The sequence below is a fragment of the Pongo pygmaeus genome, chromosome 6 (assembly GCF_028885625.2).
Source record: "Pongo pygmaeus isolate AG05252 chromosome 6, NHGRI_mPonPyg2-v2.0_pri, whole genome shotgun sequence".
In the NCBI taxonomy this organism is placed as follows: Eukaryota; Metazoa; Chordata; class Mammalia; order Primates; family Hominidae; genus Pongo; species Pongo pygmaeus.
In genome coordinates, this window is record NC_072379.2 from 32,348,378 (window position 1) to 32,371,385 (window position 23,008).

General features: G+C 36.6%; 1 long non-coding RNA gene across 1 annotated transcript; it reads right to left on the reverse strand.

The window, feature by feature from the left end:
- Nucleotides 1–873: 873 nt before the first annotated feature.
- LOC129039984 (uncharacterized) lies at nt 874–20,338 on the reverse strand. The gene is made up of 3 exons (XR_008503518.1): nt 20,217–20,338; nt 3,007–3,078; nt 874–1,818 (listed from the first exon to the last, which is right to left on the reverse strand). It is a non-coding gene; the product is annotated as an uncharacterized LOC129039984 (long non-coding RNA).
- Nucleotides 20,339–23,008: the final 2,670 nt, after the last annotated feature.

Here is a 23,008-nt window from a genome sequence, read left to right on the forward strand (position 1 = left end):
AGATCTCCTGGTGGGGACACTGTGTTGCACGTCGTTTGGTGAGCTATCTGTTCACATGCCTGGCTGGCTGACTGCATAAGGAGTTGATGCCTGTGCACAGAAGAGTGCAGAATGGCTTTGTGGGCATTGAGCACAGAGTCAAGACCAATTAGAACCTCTATTTGCAATGAAATGAGCAGACACATGTGTTTTATATCTGACCAAAAAAAAAAAAAAAAAAGAATATTTAGAAAGCATCTCTGCAGGTGATGTAGTTTTTGTTTGTTTGTTTTTATTTTTGTTTTTTTTCTTTTCAGATAGAGTTTTGCTCTTGTTGTCCAGGCTGGAGTGCAGTGGTGCGATCTCGGCTCACTGCAACCTCCGCTTCCCAGATTTAAATGATTATCCTGCCTTAGCCTCCCAAGTAGCTGGGATTACAGGCACCTGCCACCACACCCTGCTAATTTTGTATTTTTAGTAGAGATGGGATTTCACCATGTTGGTCAGGCTGGTCTTGATCTCCTGACCTCAGGTGGTCCACCCCTCTGCCTCCTAAAGTGCTGGGATTACAGGTGTGAGCCACCATGTCCGACGTAGTTTTAATGCCAGTTTTTGCATTGCATGCTCCATTACTGGAGCCTGTCCCCAGATGAGTACCTGCTTGCCCAGAGCATGGTTACAGAGGCTGCACTGCAAGGCAGACAGTAGTGAGGATGAGCCACTCTGATCATTTATTTTGGAGGTGAGAGGAAGGAAACATTGCAAGAGGGAACAAGATATCGCTAATACAAAAATGCTTCTTCTTACTTGTCAGCTGAGATTCCATGTGCAGCGGGGTTTCGTTTTCATCACACAAATGTTTGAGGAAGAAAAATTCCTGACAAGTCTTATTAAGGATGTAATATATTTTATTAAATATTAGTATTTCATTAAAGAAAGAAATGGTAATGTCAAACATTACATGAGAAAGAAAAAATAGCTCAATGCAAATGAAAATTTGATCAAATGCATACAAATTAGAAACATTTTAAAATATGTTAATTAAAATTACAGGCTTTATTCCCATTTCATGATTTACTATCCTGGAGTGCTGTTCACATGTAATGAAGGAGATACTGTTAAACAAAAGTATTGAAAAATAAAATCCCGTTTACTCACAGGCAGTGGTCAGAATTGAATCACTTTGCTCCAGATTCCCGACTGCAGTACTTGGCAGCTGTTATTAAGAGCCTCATGTCCTTTCCTCATGTCTTCCCACAACTCAGTTCTTTTTCTCATTGTTCTCTGCATGCCAACCGATGCACTTCATCATTCTTACATCTGAGTCATCAGTACAGAACAGGGTATTCTAGGTGCAGGTCAGCAGAAGTGTCCTGAAATGGAGCAAAATATTCCTGCTTCATGACATTATGTCCATATTGTAGCTCAAAATGTATTGGTTTCCTTTTGGCTCAAGTCTTCAGACAAACTAATATGTACATAATTTGGCCTCCCATAAAATCGCAGCTTTTAGAACTTTGCCCGTATATGTTAACATATTAAAATTTACATACTCTCAAGTAATGACATGAATTATTTATTGTTCCAGGCATTTGAAATCGTATAGGATAGCAAGGAAAATATTTTGTATATTAAGTATATGACATATATAATTACATACTAAATTAAGAGTGTTATTGTTGCTGTTGTAAAAATACTATGTGTGATGAGTGTATTAAACAGGGTAAATGCACATAAATTTTTTCTTTTTCTTCCAAATATAGACCTCCCTTTGAAGATTGGTAACCTGGCAAGGGAGATCATTTTCCAAACTCTTGAAAACGTATGAGTACCCATGACCTGTTACATCAATGGAACATGAAGAGAATTGAAGTGTATCACTTCTGCTCCAGGGAGCCTAATGGAAGAGGCACCCATCCACCCTCTTTCCTCATCCAACAGCTGGATGGAAGGATACCAAGGTTTTAGGAGAAGGCAAAGCCCCATGATGGGAGAGGCCTGAGCACCTCACAGTGCGTGGAAGCCAACTCCTCACCAGGAACACATGCAGTGGCCCTATGTGTGCAAGGCATTAATCTCCATTGTTGGAGCTGATCTTTTGGGTTATTTTGTAATGGCAGTTAACATTACCTTGTTAACACAACAGAACACTGTCAAAGAAATGCTCTATGGTGCCAACCCACTATTGCCTTGAAATAGAAATTACATATCAGTCAGAGGTCTCCAGGGAAACAGCAGCAGTAGGATAGATGTGATCTTCACAGATAGATAGATAGATAGATAGATAGATAGATAGATAGACAGACAGATAGATAGACAACTGGACACAGATAGATTGACCACAGACAGAGATAGAGATAGATTAGATAGATAGATAGATAGATAGATAGATAATGAGACACAGATAGATAGACAGACAGATAGAGATAGATAGATAGATATAGATATAGATAGACACAGATAGATAGAGATAGAGATAGATAGATAGATATAGATAGATAGACAGACAAATAGACACAGAGACAGATAGTTAGATAGAGATAGATAGATGGACAGGTAGACAAATAGACACAGATAGACAGATAGAGATAGAGATAGAGATGGACAGATAGAAAAATAGACATAGATAGATAGATAGATAGATAGATAGATATTTTAAGGATCGGATTGGCTTATGCGGTTGTGGGACTGGCAAGACCCACATCTGTAAGGTAGTCTGGCATCTGGGAACTCAGCAGGATTTCTGTGGTAAGGTCTGGAGGCAGAAATCCTTCTTCTCTGAAAACCCCAGTTTTTGCTCTTCAGGTCTTTGACTGATTGAATGAAGCTCATCTGCATTATCAAGGATGATTTTTATTTTACTTAAAGTCAATTGATTGTAACATTTATAAAATGCCTTCAGAACAGCATTTGGATTAGTGTTTGACCGAAGAACTTGACACCATAACCTGGACAAGTTGACACATGAAATTAACCATCTCATCCCCTCCCCCACCAGCTCACACAGAGGGCCAACTCCATCCTTACCTTTGATTAGGTAGGAATGGGCACCTAACCGTGGGAAAATCCAGCTGGGGCCAGCGATGTACATCTTGTGACCTAGAAGGAAAAAAGTATATATTGTACCCAAAGTATTTTTTGCAGTAATTTTCAACTGGGAAATATGAAAGCTGGGTAAACAACCAGGAAGGCAAAAGGCAGAAGCCTGTGTAACTTTAAGCCAGGGCCAAGACAATCAAACTTACGTACCAATCAGCATTATGAGAAAGCAGCAAATAAAAGGTTTTCAACTACTGAAAAGGGTGTGGCTTCAGAGAGCATCAGAGATGACATAAGATAAAAATGGAGACACCAGGAAAAAGGATGATGATGCTGTCTCAATGCTAATTGCAGCTTCCATGAAATCTATCATAATTGAAGCTTTATTTTCAAATAGCCTGTATATCCTGAAAGTAACTGCTAGTGCCCAAGTAGTGATGGCTTGAGTATCTGCTTTTCTTTTAAACAAAAAGCCCTAACTAAGAGAAGCCAATAGGAAAACTTTGCTAGAGGAAGTGTTGTTTAATCTCAAGTTTGAGAAATAAATGGGTGCAGTAAACAGAGGCAAAAGTTCAAACACATTGTGCATGTTCCTCCCATTCCAGTCTGTGCTCCACTTTGAAAGGAAAAAGAGAGGGAAGGTCCAAAAAAGAATTCTAAGGAGGGTATGATTTATGCTGTCAGCAATGGGAAGCCATTGAATAAATTTTAATCCCTGGGAGATAGAAAACACTCTGTTAACACTGATTAATCCTGAGTGAGCACAAGGTAGAGGTCATTCAGTTTTCACTTTAAAAATTTTTAAATTTATTTATTTACTTATTTAATTTAATTTTTTTTTTTTGAGACAGACTTTCACTCTTGTCACCTAGGCTGGAGTGCAATGGCAAAACCTTGGCTCACTGCAACCTCTGCCTCCTGGGTTTAAGCGATTCTCCTGCCTCAGCCTCCTGAGTAGCTAGGATTACAGGTGCCCGCCACCACACCCGGCTAATTTTTTGTATTTTTGGTAGTGACTGGGTTTCACCTCCCAACTTTTTTTTTTTTTTTTTTTTTTTGAGACAGGGAGACAGGGTCTGGCTCTGTCATCCAGACTGGAGTGCGGTGACACGATCATGTTTCACTGCAGCCCTGGCCTCCTAGGCTAAAGCGATCCTCCTGCCTCAGTAGTTGAGACTACAAGAGTACACCACCAGGCTGGGTGCGGTGGCTCACGCCTGTAATCCCAGCACTTTCGGAGACCGAGGCGGGCGGATCACGAGGTCAGGAGATCGAGACCATCCTGGCTAATATGGTGAAACCCCGTTTCTACTAAAAACACACACAAAAAATGAGCCAGATGTGGTGGCGGGCACCTGTAGTCCCAGCTACTCAGGAGGCTGAGGCAGGATAATGGCGTGAACCCGGGAGGCGGAGGTTGCAGTGAGCCGAGATCATGCCACTGCACTCCAGCCAGGGCAACAGAGCGAGACTCTGTCTCAAAAAAAAAAAAAAAAAGTACACCACCAAGTCCAGCTAATGTTTTTGTTTCTGTTTTTGGTAGAGATGAGGTCTCACTGTGTTACCCAGGCCGGTCTCAAACTCCTAAACTTAAGCAATCTTCCAGCTTTGGCCTCGCGAAGTGCAGGGATTACAAGCATGAGCCACCATCCCCAAGCTCTTTTCTGAAATGTTTATTTCATGTTGGCCAGGCTGGTCTCGAACTTCTAACCTCAAGTGATTCACCCGCCTTGGCCTCCCAAAGTGCTGGTATTACAGGCGTAAGCCACTGTGCCCAGCCCAGTTTTCACTTTTAAAAATAATTGTCATTGGATTTTCTGTGAAGTAAGCATGTATTTTTTCAGTAAATGTAATCAAAACAAAAATTGTGTACTTATCTCTGTAAAATATGATACAAAGATAAAAAGCAAAAAAAAGTGATAAAATGTAAGCAATGCCTTTAGAATTAATGAATGTAGACTCAAAGCAACCAAAATGTCAGATTTGATTACTTAAGATCTTTCTGGAATGTGTGGCTAGATTGTGGTGGTGTAGAGATGCACACAAGCTGAGGCATGAGTTAGAATTGGCGCCACAGTCTACGCTAACGCAAGGCCATGGAGAGCCAGTCTGGGTTCAGGGCTGGTCTGGAGGATGACAGATACAAAGCATGTCAGGTAGGCTTGATGATGCTTTCCACCAGCTAGAGTGTGGGAGGAATGACAAAGGGAAGCTAAACATGGCTTCCAAGTTCCTGACTTCAGCAATGAAGCTGATATTAATCATTTCTCTCAGAACATAAATGCAAATATGTTATGGATAGCTTACTTCAAAAGAAAATGCAGTAGGGTTGTTTTGAATTGAACAGACACATATAAATTCTCAAGTAATTAGGAATAAGAACTGGAATTACAAACGTTTTAAAAATGTTTTAAAAGATTAAGAGAGTTACCCTCGACAGTGCTCTAAAATTTTGTTTACGAGAGACCATATATGGGGGTTTATGGTTGTAATACGAGGAGGGAAGAGAGAATACAACAAGCTGCTCCTTGCTTACTTTTTATTCTTTTCGACAATTCCAGGGAATTACTGGATATTGAGTTGCTTGGATACTGCCACGTGAAACGCAGACCTGCTGTGACCCCCATTTAAGTAGTGGAAGTTGGAGAGCTGCACCTCTGGAGTTGGCTGCACCTCTGGAGTTGGCTGAACCTCAAATCAAACTGCCCGAAACCAGAGCTCTAACGCTGAAAAGTTACGTATGTTCTGCTTGCTAGTGTCTTGATTGGAACACATTTCATTTTAAGTCATCTACATTTAACATAAATATTTAATCAAAGTTGTCAAGTGTGCTTTGAAGTATCAGGCAACAGTCATTTTTCAACTCAGGTGTCTAGACTAATCAAACTTTAAGAAAGAGTGCAACATTCATAATGACACCATCATTTTATTGAATCATTCCAGTTAAATTTGATTTCAGTGCAAAAATCACAACATTTGCTTTTCTCTGACAGAAATGCAGCTCAGACCTATAATTTTCATTTTGATTGAAGGGTATACAGCTTGTGGTGTTTGGGGCTCCACATGAAATTCAAAACTATGTGACTCTCATTCAGACCCATATTCTGTGACCCTTCCTTTAAATTGAGAAAGGAAAGGGGAAACTTTTTTGACACCAATTCTCTACCTCCCCACTTTTGTGGGCTAAATTTCTGCTCTGCTGAAAGAGGTAAATCTTTTGCTAAAGCTGTTGAACTGTACAGATAATACCTCCAAAATATTATTCTTGAAATATCAAGAGAATGATGTTACTGGAGGTTGTATCATCCTTCATTGAGTCCCAGAGTTGAGGTGAAGATCAAGTTAGATGATATACACGGATGCTATTGATGGAATCACTATTAGAAAAAAAGAAACTATAAAAATGCTCAACTTCCATTACAATGTTATTGAAAACAGTATTTGTTTGTTTGTTCCACTAACTTTTCTAAAATTCTTTAAAGAACATATTTGATTATATTGAGACATACACTTTTTGATATTGCCTGACTCATAAAAGAGGTAACTTTGGACATTTTAAAAGTATATGAGTTTTCAGTACTAACAGATTGTTAAAACTGAGTTGCTTTGGTTTGGGACAGAATTTTTACTAAATAATGGTAAGAATGAAAATCAAAAGAATGTTTTCAAACCTAAGTAGAGAAGGTCTGGTGTAATTTTCCAGCAATAAGTCCCAGGAGAAAGCCTTGCCCAAGATTTAGCCAATGGAGCAATTGCTCACTCAAGGTCTTGGTTTTTTTCTAGCCCAAATGTATTTCTGTGACCAGTGCATGGGCTAGTGTGACAGGAGACAGCCAGCCAGGTAAAGCTATGACAGTGAAGTAATGACATCAGGTTCAGAGAAGGAAAACTGCATATACTCATATGGAACAACCAGTAAATAGATCAGATCCCAAAGAGCATTATTCACAAGCCACATGCAGAGGACGTGTGCGGAGGATGTGCTCAGCATTGGGCCACATGTTCTATCCTGCCAGGTGCAGGCATTCCTGCTCAATCAGTTGAGGCCAGTTGCTTTCCATCAGAGGGGAGTCTGGCCATCAGGTCCCCAGGAAGTCGTGTGAAATCAACAACAGAAGACAGAAGGTAGGCTGGTGGCATCTGTGGGTTCTAATGTGCAAAACTCTAAAATCCAAATATCTGGAAGTCCAGAATTGTCTGTGTAAGTTTGAGGCAAAGCTGAAGAGAAGACCAGAAGACTAAGAGAGGGTAAGCTGGTGTCACCAGGTCAGGAAACAAAGATGGCGTGGCAGTGAGGATGTGTCCTGCAGGGCTGGGGCTGGACGGATGTGGAGCAGAGGAGTCGCAAAGCTGGAAATGCACGCAGCCAGAAGCTAGGTTTCAAAAGGTGACATATTTTAAGATGTGTTATAATTGTATTGACCAGTTTGAAGCTGTTTTCTTTAAATTGTGTAAGCTTCGGCGGGCCTGCTAAACCTAGACACATTCCTGAGTACATGTGTCTGGAGAGGATTGGATGTTTGCGGTATGAGAATAAAGCAACTCACATCAGACTGTAGCCTCTTAAGGGCAAGGCATCCCACCAGTGCCTGTTAACAGCTTGCTTCTGCAGAGACATGATGTGGACATTGACTCTATCTGTAATGTATTTTGTAATTTAAGTTAATATTTAGCATTTTTATCAACCTTGGCTTGAGGACGTTAGGCCACAGTGAAATGGCAAATTTAAAATAATGCACAACAATACCAGGCAATTTAGATGAAACATTTTATTTTCCATTATTAAATGTAAAGGAAAGGTTGACTGTCTCTTATCCAATGCTTAAGACCAGAAGTATTTTGAATTTTGGATTTTTTTTGTTTGTTTGTTTTGGAATGTTTGCATTGTACTTCTTGGTTGGGTATTCTGAATCCAAAAATCCAAAATCTGAACTGTTCCAGTGAGTATTTTTTTTGAGATCGTCTTGTCAGTACTCAAAAAGTTTAGAATTTTGTAACATTTCAGACTTGGGTTTTTTGGATTTGGGCTATTCAACCTGTACCAGTTTTGTACCTGCTACTATCCTACATTCTCATATCTCCTCTTCCCTTGTGTGGCCAGCAGACTGTGAGTAAAAATCCATGGGGTATTTCTGTGTTCACGAATTTGGGAGATGATTCATCCCTAAAAGACAGCTCAAGGCCTCTTCAAGAATCCTCCAACTTTCTCATTTCCTGAAGTTCTATATATTTTCATTTGCTACTGAAAAAGCAAACTAAATTGTATGATTTGCTGTTTATTGAAGTGTGTGGTTTTCTCTGGAACATTGTTTTATGAGTGTGTGTGTATGCATGGGTGTGTATAGTTTACATGGATATGTATAGTTTACATTGTACAATTTGCTAGTTGACTTATGTTTGTGTATTTCTATGTTAATAGTTCTGTGGAGCAGAGGTCTTAGTTATATCAGGCTGATTCATACATTTGACATTTTGTATTTTACACAAACTTAGTGCTAATGGTGATCTATTTTTTTCTTAATTTTAGGTCACTGAAAATTACATTTGATTTTCCTAGTTCAGAGAGTAACTCCTTTATCAAGTTTGATATAAGGTGTTTCTTGACATCAAATGAAAATTATTAATATTGACCTTGTACCTTTAGAGAATTGGGTTTTGGAATTTAATAAATATTTTCAAAAATCATAGGTAGATTTTACCAAGTATGTGTATACACAGCCCTATATGATTTTGTTATTGATGCACTTTCTAAATGGCTTATTCCCATGCATTTTGAGAATGAAAGCTTCAGAGGCATTAAAAAAAAAAAAGTAAGCAGCAGAATCCTATTGACTTGTCAGCCAAAGATGAACTCATTTTCTTCAACTCCTAATGCTCACTGACTAAAATCCATTTTCTTTTTTCAAAAATCAAGGACTAAGAAAGGATATTTTTCAAGAAACACTGCAAGTTACAGGTTAGAGAACATTTAATCAATCCAATGATTGGAGATAATCCTATTACAACAACAATCTTATCTTGGTTGTTTCCTAACAGGAATGAAGGAAAATCTGAGTGAAAAACACTCCCAAAATTTAAATGATAAACTTACGTTTATTGAAATAGTAACTCAAAAAATTGATCGAAGTTGATGGGTATTTTGTGTTAGTTGCTAGGGATACAAAGATGATTAAAATAAACTCATATTAAAATCTGTTAAACCTGTAAAATAAAATAGATTAAAATCTGTTCTTTGAAGGGTTAGATAAATATGCAAAATAATAATTAGTGTAGGAAAAGTGATAGTTTTGGGTTAGGGCAGGTGTGGAGGGGAGCACTTCTCAATTTTTTCTCTAGGTTTCTCACTTACTCTCCAAATGTCAGTGTGCCTCAGGATTTTATCCCTGGCCATTTTACCTTTACAGACTATTAGCAAGTCTTGTGTGAGATTAGTCTTAACTGGCAGCTATAAGCTGAGAGTGTCCACATCTTTATCTCCAGCCCAGATTCCCTGCTAAGGGCCAGTCCCACATATTCCACCTTGTATTAGCCATCTGCCAAGTAGACAGCCTAGACCCCTTTCATGTTCATAATGGAGAAACAGAACTCATCATGCCCAATTCTTTCTCTCAAATTTATGTCCTCTCTGGTCTCAATAATTTATTTATTCTATACAAACACACACATACACACACATGCATGCACACATGCACACATATATAACTTAAGTCAGATCCGGAATAATTTATTAAGAATAAAAGTTTAACAGAACAAAATATGCATTCATGGAGCTTATAATTTTTTTACACACAAAACTAAATTATCAGTCACTATTCTGATAAATAATTTGAATTGTGGAGAGTTCTAATCAAGCCTAATCAAGACAAGTAATAGTCATCCAGGTTACTTAGCCGACATATTACTAGCTTTGATTGGGAAGTGAAGAAAGAACCCTTTAGTAAGTTATAGTCCAGTGATCAATCATCTCCCATCGTATTTTATTATAATTGCAGCCCTTATCATATCTGTGATTATCTTGATAATTTATTTGTTTACTCCAGTGGGTCTCAAAGTGTATCCCATGTATTCACAACACTTTTGACAGGTTTACAAAAATTGAAAACAATTTTTAATTATACTAAGCCATCACAGTCTGCAATGGCTCAGTGCACGTTGGTGCAGTGGCAGCAAGCTGTACTAGCAGGTCATTGAACTCTTCATTGGCAATACTTGCAGTAAAACAAACAAGTAAATACATAAAGCCAGTTTTACTTAAGAATGTCTGTTGGCTGTGAGCAGTGGCTCACGCCTGTAATCCCAGCACTTTGGGAGGCCGAGATGGGTGGATCACCTGAGGTCAGGAGTTCAAGACCAGCCTGGCCAACATGGCAAAACCTTGTCTCTACTAAAAATACAAAAATTAGCCGGGCATGGTGGCACGCACCTGTAATCCCAGCTACTCGGGAGGCAGAGCAGGAGAATCACTTGAACCTGGGAGGTGGACGTTGAGATGAGATTGTACCACTGCACTCCAGCCTGGATGACAGAGCAAGACTCTGTCTCAAAAAAAAAAAAAAAAAAAAAAAGAATGTCTCTTGATGAACCGCAAAAAGTTAATTTCACTGTATTTTGAGTTGTTAGTACCTGTATTATTAATGTCCTGTGCTATGAAATAGGAAGTCTATGTTAAGTACTTCCACAGCATACCAGAGTATGATGGAATTCTTGAGGAAAAGTGCTTGTGAAATTAAGTTGTGAGCTGGACTAGAGACTTTTTCATAAAAAATTATCTTTGCTTGAATAAATGACTGAAGATTCTTTATTTTCTTGAAAATGAATAAAGTGAGCCTATCATAAAACTGATGGTATTTTGTTGCCAATAATAAAATTAAAGCTTTGTATCTGCTACCATTGACAGCTTCCGAAGATTTAAAGTCTTTTTGGTGATATTTGAGATGATACTAACAAATGCGATTATATATAGTGTAATCAAATGTGTCAACATTTGGAAGATCTTCATAAACCTGTGATTCATTATTTTTCAAATGACTGATACATGATTTTACAGAATCATGAATGGGTAAAAGATCCATTCAAAGTGCAAGATGAAAGGATTTGTATATAATGGAGTCTGGAAAGTTCACTGATATGACTTCAGATCCCACATTGCAATTCATTTTTATGAAGCTGCCTCCCTTCAGTGTAATATCAAAGAATAACTGAAAGGCTATTAAAATATACCTACCTTTTCCAAGGTAGATTTTCTTTATATACTTCATCCAAAACAGCATATAACAATATTTAACACCGACACAGATATGAGAATCCAGCCATCTTCAATGAAAGTAGATATTACAAAGATTTGCAAAAATGTAAAACAAAGATGTTCTTTTCATTGTTTTAATTTTTTTTAAACGGAGTTATTTTTTCATAAAAATATTTTCATGTTAATATGTAATGACTTTCCTGTTATGTAGAAATAAATAAATAAAATCTTAAAATGCCACAGTGTTAATTCTGACTACAGTAAATATCAGTGGATGTAACTCACATAAACAAAAGTTTTGATGAGATCTCAATTTTTAAGAGTATAAAGTGGCCCTCAGTCAAAGGAGTTGAAGCAGTGCTCACTGGCTTCAACTAATGGCTGTCTCTGCCCATTAGAAGGTAAGGATCATGAGAACAGGGAGCTTGCCTGACTGCCACCACTTTTATCTCCACTTTGTGGAACACGGCTGGCAAATAGCACTGAGAAGCATTTCCGCTGCAGCTGTCCATGCTTGCACATCTGGTTTTAATTCACCACACCCCAGTAAACACTGACCTGAAGGCCAGCAGCTTCTTTCCAGCTGTTGGCTGAGTCATTTTTACATGCCATGTCCAGGCCACTAAAATATCTCTTCTTCTTCCCTGGGCTAATCAAGTTATCACGGAGCACATGAAAGCCAGGAAAGATGAGATGATGTTTTAAAGTTCTACAAATATTATTTCTTTATTTAGGAAAAATGTACTTGCTGATGATCAGCCACAAAAATGGAATCCAAACTTGATCGGAATACTTTAAATTACCCTACAATTTTTAAGCATAGGGTCCTGGCAGAACTTTTAAGAGTTAAATATATCTGCCAATTTCTTTGTCTAATTATATTGAAGATCGTATTTACTTTTCCTACCCTTATATATTGTGGATTTGTAAGGACTACCTTTCTAAGAGTTGTCACTTCTTATCAGTTGAAACGTCAGAAATGGTGTAGCCTCTCTTAATATATTCCTATTGAAAATTACTCTGCAGTGGTGTTGTAACCATAATTAATTGTTTGCAATTTGATTTGGGATCCACAGGAGGAAAAGGTGAAACATGATTTCCAAGTAGTTATGTTTACCATTATGGTTTAGTGACACGCATTAGCCATACAAATGCAAAAGCGACATAACCTAGGGACCGGATTCTAGTACTTCATGCATAGAAGCAGCCAAGTGATTCTCATTAATGTTTATAGAAGTCAAACCCACCATAAACCTTAAGGCAATGATTACAACATATTGCCTGGTGTTCTTACAAGTAAACCTATCTAAGAGAGAGCAGTTTGGCATATGAATTTCAAAAATCACTGTTATTCATGTGAACACCCACTGGAGATCAAAGCGCATCTAAGCAGAAATAAAAGTTTCTTAGTTTTAACTAGTAGTTAGGAGTTTTTAAAAACTGTAACTCAATAGAGAATGTTTAAGCAGAATGATGATCACAAAAGTAGTGGCACATATCTGCTGCAGTGACTAAATATATCTAGGACTTAATTTCTTTTTCCTTAAATCTGAAATATTGGCAGATTTTCTACTATGTACTTGAGACTGAGAGTAGTACTACACATAAGTTGGTAAGTGTAAGGGTGATTATTTTTTAAATGTCTCTCCTAGAAAGCTAAAAAGAACAGAAACAAAGTCACAAAAATAACTGTTTATAAACTGTGTACTTAAAAGGAAATTTGATTCTGGCCTTTGGCCTGTCTGGGAATAAGCTGGGAAGCTGTTGCTCCATCCTAACAAGTGAAAAGCTGAATGAACTGAAAATCAACAGCCCTTCTTAGACCCACAGAAAAGTGAGGTCTCAGGACAAGCCACTATGCCTAAAAGTGGAGAAACAGACAAACAGGTAATGAGAATCACAGCATAGCAAAGCAGAAATCTCTGTAGGAAACAGTATCAGGTACTTCACGTTATATTTTCAACAAAAAATTACAAGGCATACTAAAAGGCAAAACATACAGCTTGAAAAGACAGAACAAGCATCAGAACCAGACTCAGATATGGCAGGGATGTGGGAATTATAAGATTAGGAATATGAAAGAATAATGTTAAAGGCTTTGTTGGAAAAAGTAGGCAACATCCAAGAACAGATGGGCAATGTAAGCAGAGAGTTGGACATTCTAAGACAGAATTAAATAAATTCTAGAATCAAAAGCACTGTCAGAAAAATTTTAAATGCTTTTAATGGGTTGGACATGGCTGAGGAAAGAATTTTCATATTTGAAGATATGTCAATAAAAACTTCCAAAATTGAAAAGCAAGGCAAAAAAAAAAAAGACTGAAAAAAATAAAATAGAATATTAAAGGATTTGAGACAATTACAAAAGGCGTAACATACAAACACAGGGAATGCAAGAAGAAAAAGAAAGAGAAAAAGGAACAGAAGAAATAGTTGAAATAATAATGACTAAGAACTTCACCAATTAATGTGATACCAAACTACAATTTCAGGAAGTGGAGAGAACACCAAGTAGGACAAATGCCAAGAAGAAAAAAAAGGACAAGAAGAGAGAAGGAAAAAGCCCTACACTTATATTCAGGCATATAATATTCAAACTGAGGAAAATCCAAAATAAAGAAAACATATTGACTGAAGCCAGAGGGAAAAACATCTTATTTATAGAGGAGTAATTATAAGAATTACATCTGATGTCTCAGAAACCAGGCAAGCAAGAACAGAACAGAGTGAAAAATTCAAAGTATTGAGGAAAAACCACCAGCCTGTAATTCTGTTCCATGCAAAATTACCCTTCAAAAGTGAAAGAGAAATAAAAACTTTCTCAGACAAACAAAAACTGAGAGAATGTATTGTCAGTAGACCTGCCTTGCAAAAAGTGGTTTTTAAAAAAGTTCTTTAGAGAGAAAAAAATTATACAGATCAGAAACTTGGAGCTACGTAAAGAAAGGAAAGCTTTAGGGAAGAAATAAGTGAAGATAAAATAAAATCTTCTATTTCCATATCTCAATTGAGCTAACAGACAACAGTTTGTTCAAAATAATAATAACTGATATATTCTATGATTATAGCTTATGTGTAAGTGAAATGAATGAGGGTAATGATACATGGCATGGGAGGGAGGAATTAGGAATATAATACTCTAATACACATATAAAACATGTAAAATAGAATGTCTCTGTATTGTAATATTCTTTTAACACAAGAAAATGTGCAAGGTGTTATAAGAGAGTTAAACAGTGAGAAGTAATTTAAATTGGGTGGCTAGGGAGGGCCTCTCCAGGGAAGGGTATTTAGGATGAGACTGGAAAGATGCATTAGTTAGCCAGATGGAGAGCTATGAAGAGTGTTGTGAGCAGAAGTAAGAGAATGTGTCAAATACCATGAATTTTGCCTCATGAGAGACACTGAAATAGAAAGAAGCTGTGAGACAGAGAAAAGGAGCCCAGGGCAAGCTAGAGAAGGAGGTCGATTAGTTCCCACAAGGACTTTTAGGTGATGGGATGCTGGTGTGTTGGATTTTATGAGATGTGCTGACCTGGGGTATGACATGATCTTAGTTATATTATAAGATAGTTATGTCTGCTATGTGGAGGATTGATTAATTGTCATAAAGCAAGATTGAAACTACAAGAACAATTAAGCTACTGTGTAGTTTCTGTGAAAGGTAGTGGCTATTTGCTCTAGGTACTTAGAAGTGGTATGGAAAAAAGCGAATAGATTTACACACACATATACCTGACATAAAAACAGAATTGTTATTTCTTGACTTATAAATTTCTAGCCATATTAGTTTCACTATAACATTGGCATAAAAGAATCAGGTGACAAAGATCAAATTTGAAGACTCTAGAGCATGCAGGCCTTATCACAAAGTAATGGTAAAGAATACTTTGTTCTCTAACAAAATAACTGGAACTTTCAGTTTGGTTGTAATTTCAGTAGCATAGGTTCTAAGTAAAATTTTCTTTCTAGATAATCTCTGAAATCATCTTTTCTTTCTTTGAAAATTTGTCTTTTAAAACTCTATTTCAAGGTTCTTTCTCATTTTCTTCTATTGGTGACATGGCCTCATTTTCTGTCAAGGAACCAACTGTTCTAAATTTCTTGAATCCCTGGCAATGTCTTTGAATCTTTCCTATTTGCCATCTTCCAAATTTAACCATTTACCTTTATCTTCATATGTAGCTGTTCTCATATACCTTCAATGCATTTTTAAATGATATAGTATTTTGCTTAAGTCCATGCTGCAATAAATACCCTGGTACATGCCCGCTGATGCACTTGTGCAAAACATCCCTAGGATATCTCATTGAGCAATTCTCAGCTGGCAGCCATGTGCTCCAGGAATTCAGAAAATACTATCTTGCTGTCTCTGGCTTCTATTAGTATATTGGGAAGCTCATTGTTGGTCTAATCGCTATTCTTTTATGGGAAATCTCTGTTCTCTTGGCTGTTTTAAAGATTTTCTTTGCTTCGCTTCTTTTATTCTGTTCTTTCATGTACCTGGTGTGATGTTTGTTAGCTTTCCTGAATTTAAAGATTAATTTTGCTCAGTAATTCTAAACTATTATCACCTGTTACCTCTTAGACTATGATTCCACTCCACCCCTATCTTTTTTATCTCCTCCTAAAACTCGGATCAGTAGTATGTTTGACCTTTTCATTTTCTCTCCTATACCTTTCCACTTGTCTTTTGTATGTTTATTTCCTTATATTTGGGTTGCCTTCTACATAATTTCTTCAACTCTAACTTCCAATTCAGTAACTGTCTCAGATGCTGTTTATTATATTGCTAGACATTCTGCTATGCTCTATTCCTAGTCGGCCTTTTCATGTTTAGTCAAAACCTTTGTTCATTTAAAAATCATGTTAAGGAATCTTACTGCATAATCTATAACTGATCACTCAAAACCTTCTATGAAGCTCAACCATAAAGAAAAACCCATAGATACAGTGAAAATAGAATATTCTTACAGTTGCCTCAGAGGAAAGTCCTGTGCACAACCTCTGCCCACATAATTAAATTCTGACTCTTCCACTTATTAGTGAGGTGATTTTGAAAAATTCCTTGACCATTGTGAGTCTTAGTCTTAATATCTGTATAAGGTCTTATTAGTTCCTATCTCCAAAGAATGTGGTGATGATTAACTTAGCAAACATTCAGTATTCAGAACAGAAGGTGGAAAACAGAAAAAAAGGAAATATGAGGAAAAAGAATAAACAACTGATTTTTTAAAAAATCTTATTTAAAAGCTACAGGTTTCTCTAACAATGGCTCATTGGCTCTGTTAGCCTTTAGAACTAACTACATAGCAAATCACTAACAGAGGAAAAATTAAGTCAAATTGTGAATAACTCATTACTGCAGAAAAAATTAAATTGAAATTTTTAGAAAAACCTATATGACAAAAAAATTACCCTTTATTAAAATGTGAGAATATCTGAAACATTTAGATGGGAAATCAATAATACCTGCTAAATCAAGCCATTGCTGTGGCTACTCACAATCCCATGCTAAGGTAGCATACCTCTATGTGGGTTCTGGAAAAGAGGTTTGTTATCCGGTAGTGATGACAGCCAGGGGCCCCAGAGAAGGGAGAGACATCAAATGAGAAATGCATCCTCCACATATGAGCTGGGAAATGGACCTCAACACTGCAATGGTTGTTGTTTGCCCAATTCAGCTGTGCTGGACATTAGAAGCAGGGGCCAGACACCTCATATCCACAGGGAATGTGACTGAGTCTGCTTTGCAAGAACCTCAACTTTAGATTCAAACAGCACAATTATCAAAATAGAAAACAAAGTTAAAATTCTTCCCAAAACGAATACCCTGCCCAGATGGTTTTACAGGTGATTTTTTTAACCAAACATCCAACACACAAATACTTAGAATTTTATGTAAATTCTTCCAGAGGATAGAAACAAAAATACTCAGCAATTTTATGAATATAAAAGATGCCACCCTTAGGTACTTAGTGTAAGACATTTATTATGTCTGTGTCCCAGTAGAAATATAAAAGAATATTTGTGGCAACATTGGTTGCCATGGCCTCAAGGGGAAACAGTTCAAATGTCTAACAACCGATGAATAAATTTTGGCTTATTGACACAATATATCCAGAGGGGAAAATGGTGAATCAAAGCTAGACATCAGCCTGGACAAACTCAGAAATCTAATGGGGAACAGAAAAAGAAAGTCACAGAAGGGCTGGGCATGGTAGTCCCAGCACTTTGGGAGGCTGAGGCAGACAGACTGCTTGAGCCCAGGAGTTCAAGACTCTCATGGGCCACATAGAAATATCCCTTCTTTACAAAAAAAAAATACAAAAAATTAGCCGGGCATGGTGGCACACTTCTGTAGTCCTAGCTATTCAGGAGGCTGAATTGCGGAAGACTGTTTGAGCCCAGGAGGTCAAGGCTGCAGGGAGTCCTGATTGTGCCACTGCACTCCAGCCTGGCCTGGGTGACAGAGCAAGATCCTGACTTGAAAACAAAACACACAAAATGACTGCTTTATTGTAAGGTCAAACCAGGCAAATCTGAACAACATATTGTTTAGAGAATCATTCATAGGTGGTAAAACCTTTAAAGAAATTCAAGGGAGTATTTCAGAGGAACCTAGGCTAGCAGCTATTTGCCCCAGGGTGGGGGTGGGGAGGTGATGTGATGTAAGGTGCGCAGGGCAGGTTTTAAAAGAACTGGTGCCATCATTTCTTTAGATGGATACATTGGTTTTAGCATCATTCTTTAAGCTTAAAATATACTAGATAGAATATTTTGTAATTTTGATATATTTAATAATTAAAAATAATAAAAGCTAGAGGACATTTGAAGGAAGCAATTTAGACAGTTATTCCATATGTCATTACGATATTATTATGATGGCTCCCTAGTCATTCATGCTCTGAAATTCAAAGCATTTTTAATTTATTCAAAAGTAAAGACAAATAAAAAAGGTTTTGCTTATACAATTGGCTGAACAATTTGGAATACCTTTGCTGAGTGGTTTTAATTCAAATTCAAATTAAGTGGATTAACTGTGTCCTGTCTCACAGAAAAATACTTCCTTTATTTCCTCCACGTTGTACTCTAAGCATTTAAACTATTTGCTTTCAGAAAGCTATTATCTTTCTTGGTGTGATATACAATTTCCAAATATTCCTGGTCATATCTGTAGATTTGAATGGGCCCAATTGACATCCACATCTTATGTGTCTTCTGAGATATTAACTGAAGCTTCCTTCAATCTCTGACTCTGCAGAGAATTCCAGTGGATGTCAAATGAATGAGCTGGATGGAAATGCAATCATTTAACAGTGAGCCAAAATAGGCCCTTTCCCTGAAAGTGATTTTTAGAAGCAGTGTTCTCTGAAGCAGAACATTCTGGAGTATTATGTCCCTCAAAGCATTTGGGTCCTTTAGCTTAAATGCACATCTCTCCTCATAAGCCATTACATACCTTAAAATTCTGGAGTGCAAAAATTTGTTGCTTATAAATAGCATATTTATGTGTTAAATATCTGCAGCTTATAGGCCTTCATTCCTTTTTTATTCTTATTGCCCCGAAGACAATTTCTAAAATGATTTTAGAGATATGGAGTAGTAAATGAGGTATTCCTGAGAGAGAGCCTGAAGTGAAAGCAGTTTAGTTTGAAATGTCCCAAGTAATCATTTGGTTTTATATGTATGCTTCAAGGTAGGTTAAGGTGGGACAAGAGAATGAGCGTTTGCTCTTGCACCTGTAATTAAGATGGCAGAATCTCAGAGTTTCCTGGAATAGAATCTTATGTCAAGTTACTAAGAAAAATATAGTGCACTTTTGGCATTACAAGCCAACTATTGACAATGTGATGCAGATTCTGAATGAACAATTTGTTTTGTATTTCAACATAGTATGCTTATAAAATCACAAACTATTTGTATTAACAATTAAAATATTAGTTTCAGAATTTATTCATTTTCACATATATTAATTTTTCACTGATCAGCACTTAGGTCTGTTTCCTGCTTTCCAGCTTGCTAACTGGTTCAAAATAAAATCAAGTTAATGAAAACTATGTTCTTAACATAATGGTTTGAAGTATGTAATTTTCTTCTGGTTAAAACAAAAGAAGAGAAATCTTATGTGAACCATCTATGGTCTGAAACATTTACTATGGTTTTATCTTAAAATAATGTAATGGGTTACTGTGTCTACTTCAACAGCTGCCTTGAGGCTTTGTTTGTTTGTTTGTTCAAACGGCTACCATCAGTCAAAGGAGACAGGCATAGTCAGCTCATTACAGCCTTAGCTGATGTACTAATGTAACTTCTAAGTCAGCTTAACATCAAACTTTCAAAATGCTTAGCTATTAAACAATAATTTTTTCTTAGCTGTATTTAGAAAAAGATGAGGATTTTGATCCTTTCTATATGGAAATCATGACCTTTAGTAGAAGAAAATTCTTTTTATTTATTTACAATTACTAAACTCTACTGCTTGTAAAACTTCAATTAGAAAATAATGTTTAAATCTTGTAGGTAGATAACTGCATGTGTAGTTCTGAATTTGAAAATGTGTGTATATATGCATAATGACAGAATAAAGTAATTTAAATTTAAAATGTAACATAGATACGTAATATATAACAAACATATAAATATGAATGTAAATATAAGAGATACATAAACAACATGTATACAAACATATAAATATAAATATATACATATAAAATATATGTAAATACATATAAAATAAAAGTATTTTTTATGTATAAAATACCTTAAAAAGATTTTGCTTCAGGCTAAAGATTTCATATGAGTATTTATATTTATATTTCTACCTTTCTAACTTTAATATATTTAAAGTGACAGTTCTTTGCTATTTTTATATAAGTTTTGAATATTAATTTACCATTAATGTGTTATTTTCTTGGTATCTGTAATAAGAAATATATATAGTGGTCTTTACCCTCAGGTCTTTATCCTGAGATAGAGTTCTTAAAATCCTTGCAGTAGGGGTGCTGGAGGAATCATTTGTTCTGTATTTGTTCTTTAATCCTAGTTTCTGACACAGAGGTCCTTTGTAATGTCCTGAGTGACAAAAACATTTTTTGTTCTAGCAGGGTGGCTCTCAGTGGGCTCCTGGATACTCTTAAGAGTGAGGGCTGGATTCCCGGGGAACAAACCACCTGTGTAATGAGGGGGTTGGAACTTTCAGCCCCACTTTCTAACCTCTAGGAAGGGGAGAGGAACTGAAGGTTGAGTTGATCATCAATGGACAATGGTTTAATCAGCTATGACTGCATAATGAAGCCTCCATAAAAACCCAAAAGGCTGAGTTCAGAAAGCTTCCAGATTGCTGAACACATAGAGATGTCTGGGGTTGGCTCCAATCCAAAAGAAGGCATGGAAGCTCTGCTTCTCCCCACATTTCTTGCCCTGTGCATCTCCTCTGTCTGTCTGGCACCTGAATCCTTTGCAATGTCCTTTATGATAAATGGGAAAATGTAAGTAAGGGTTTAGCTGAGTTCTCTGAGTTGCTCTAGCAAATTAATGGAACCCAAGGAAGGGTCCCGGGAACCCAGGTTTATAGCTGGTCTGTTACAAGCTTGGGACTGTCATCTGAAGTGGGGACAACCTTCTGGGGCTGAGCCCTCACTTGTGGGGTCTGGAGCTTCCTCCAGGTAGATAGAGTCAGAATTGAACTGAATCACAGGACACCACGCTGGTGTTCACAGAAGCATTGCCTGTGCTTGTGGCAGAAACCCTCACATACATTTTGGTAACCAGAGGTAAAGTGTTGCATTGAGTGTGACTGACTGTGTAAGAATGTAGGGGGAGAAACAGGTTTTTTGTCTGTTTTTTTCTTCAAATTAATTTATTATGAATGTGTAGATGTGTCATTTCATTGAATTTTTTCCTGTGTTTCTTCTGAAACCCTGAATTAAATTAAATGTCAACTATATAGACCAGCTCTATGTGAAAGAGTTAAGTGCCATCCAATATTTCTTCTGCCTCTCTGCTATCTCAGAAAATGGATCCTGCCATCCCTCAGGAACCTTTAGACAGATACTATGAGAGTCATGCCTTATGAGCATTTCCCTAAGTTTCTGTTGTATGTAAAATTATAAGGCCATCTAAAACGTGTACTCATTTTAGAGGAATCTGTGGTTAAAAAACAGAACATGTAGAATCTGTTCTTTTCACTGAGCAATAATTTTAATAATCCAGAAGAACACTGACAGGCGGGGTTTGGAGAATAGCAGACCAATGTCCCCGATTTTCAGGAGAGCATATTGCTGACACCTAATCAGACACCCATGACAGAGCTGGGCATGTTATTATCACACAGAAATACACTTGAAGTGATTTTTAATTTGGGGTGTATTTCCTACACAGTTGAACTTAAGTAACCCCTCAGTTGAAATGTTTAGCATTATGTGGAATATTAAGTGTCAGTGACTCAAGAGTATTTTAGATTGCATTTATTATAAGTGAGTTCTAACTGCCATTCAATCTTGTAATAGAGCTCTCATTTTAATTATTTGTACTTTGCCTTGTACAAAATAAATAAATAAATATGGTTTCTAGTTATACTAAAGCAAATTTTATGTCTAAATAATTTGTATATTGACCTATGATTATATTTATAACTTTGTTTAGAGACGTGTAATACAGTAATTTTACCATGTGTATAATAAACATTTGTTTACAAATGGAAAACAACAAAATGTATGGGTTTTAAAATAAAAATAAAAAACAAGATAATTTTCGTTTTACCTTAGTTATCTTTCTTCTTTCCTGTATTTTTTGTGAATTTATCGATGATAAAGTGAATTATCCGAATCTTCCTTGTAAAATACTTTTTTAAAGTACTATATACTTCTAAAGAGGCTTTATATATTTATTCTATTTTCATCTTTGCTTATTTATTTATGAAACACATGAAAATAGATATAAAAGAAAAGGCATTAGTGTAAAAACTGTTTTGAATTTGCATGAGTGGATATGCACTTCATTGTTTTAACAAGAAAGGTATAAGCTTTTGTTTGTACATTTGTGGTTGCTTTTTGCCATTAAGGCTAAAGTATAGGATGTGGTGTATTCTGTTGCTTGACTCTCACATATCCTTTTGTGTAGCATCCTGTATGCTGAGAACAGGTTTTGCAGACTGGAGTGCATGACTCCTGGAACCTGGAAGTGGCTATGGCCAAGAACACGTCACAGGGTAAAGGCTGAGCTGGCGGGCACTGCCTTCCACCATAACCTCTAGACAAATCACTTTATGTGCAGATTTGTTGACTTTCTGAAGTTGAGTGAGACAGAGTTAAGCGATTCTTATTCTTACACTGATATCATTGAAGTCAACTGTTAATCTCCAATTCAAAAACATAATATTTTAGCTTTATTTGCACTGCCTGGTCAGTTGTCCAAATGGTAATGTTTCAATCCTATGTCTTTTCTTCTTGATTATTTTCCTAATTATGATTGATTTTATATTTTGAATCTATGTGCAGCTCCCAGAAAATGTTTTAGCAAGTGGCAAATTTGTAAAATATACTAAAAATTCATAAATAATTTATGACTGTTTTGTAGTAATGTAATCATTCAATACATGAGATAATTGCCAAATACTTGTTTTATTCTTTTGTTCTCTTTCTTTGTCCCTGCAAAATTATCATTTAAATATACTCTTATTTCTGTTTATAAAATATAACACACATTTATTTTGGAAAGGTTAGAAAATAAAGAAAACCTAAT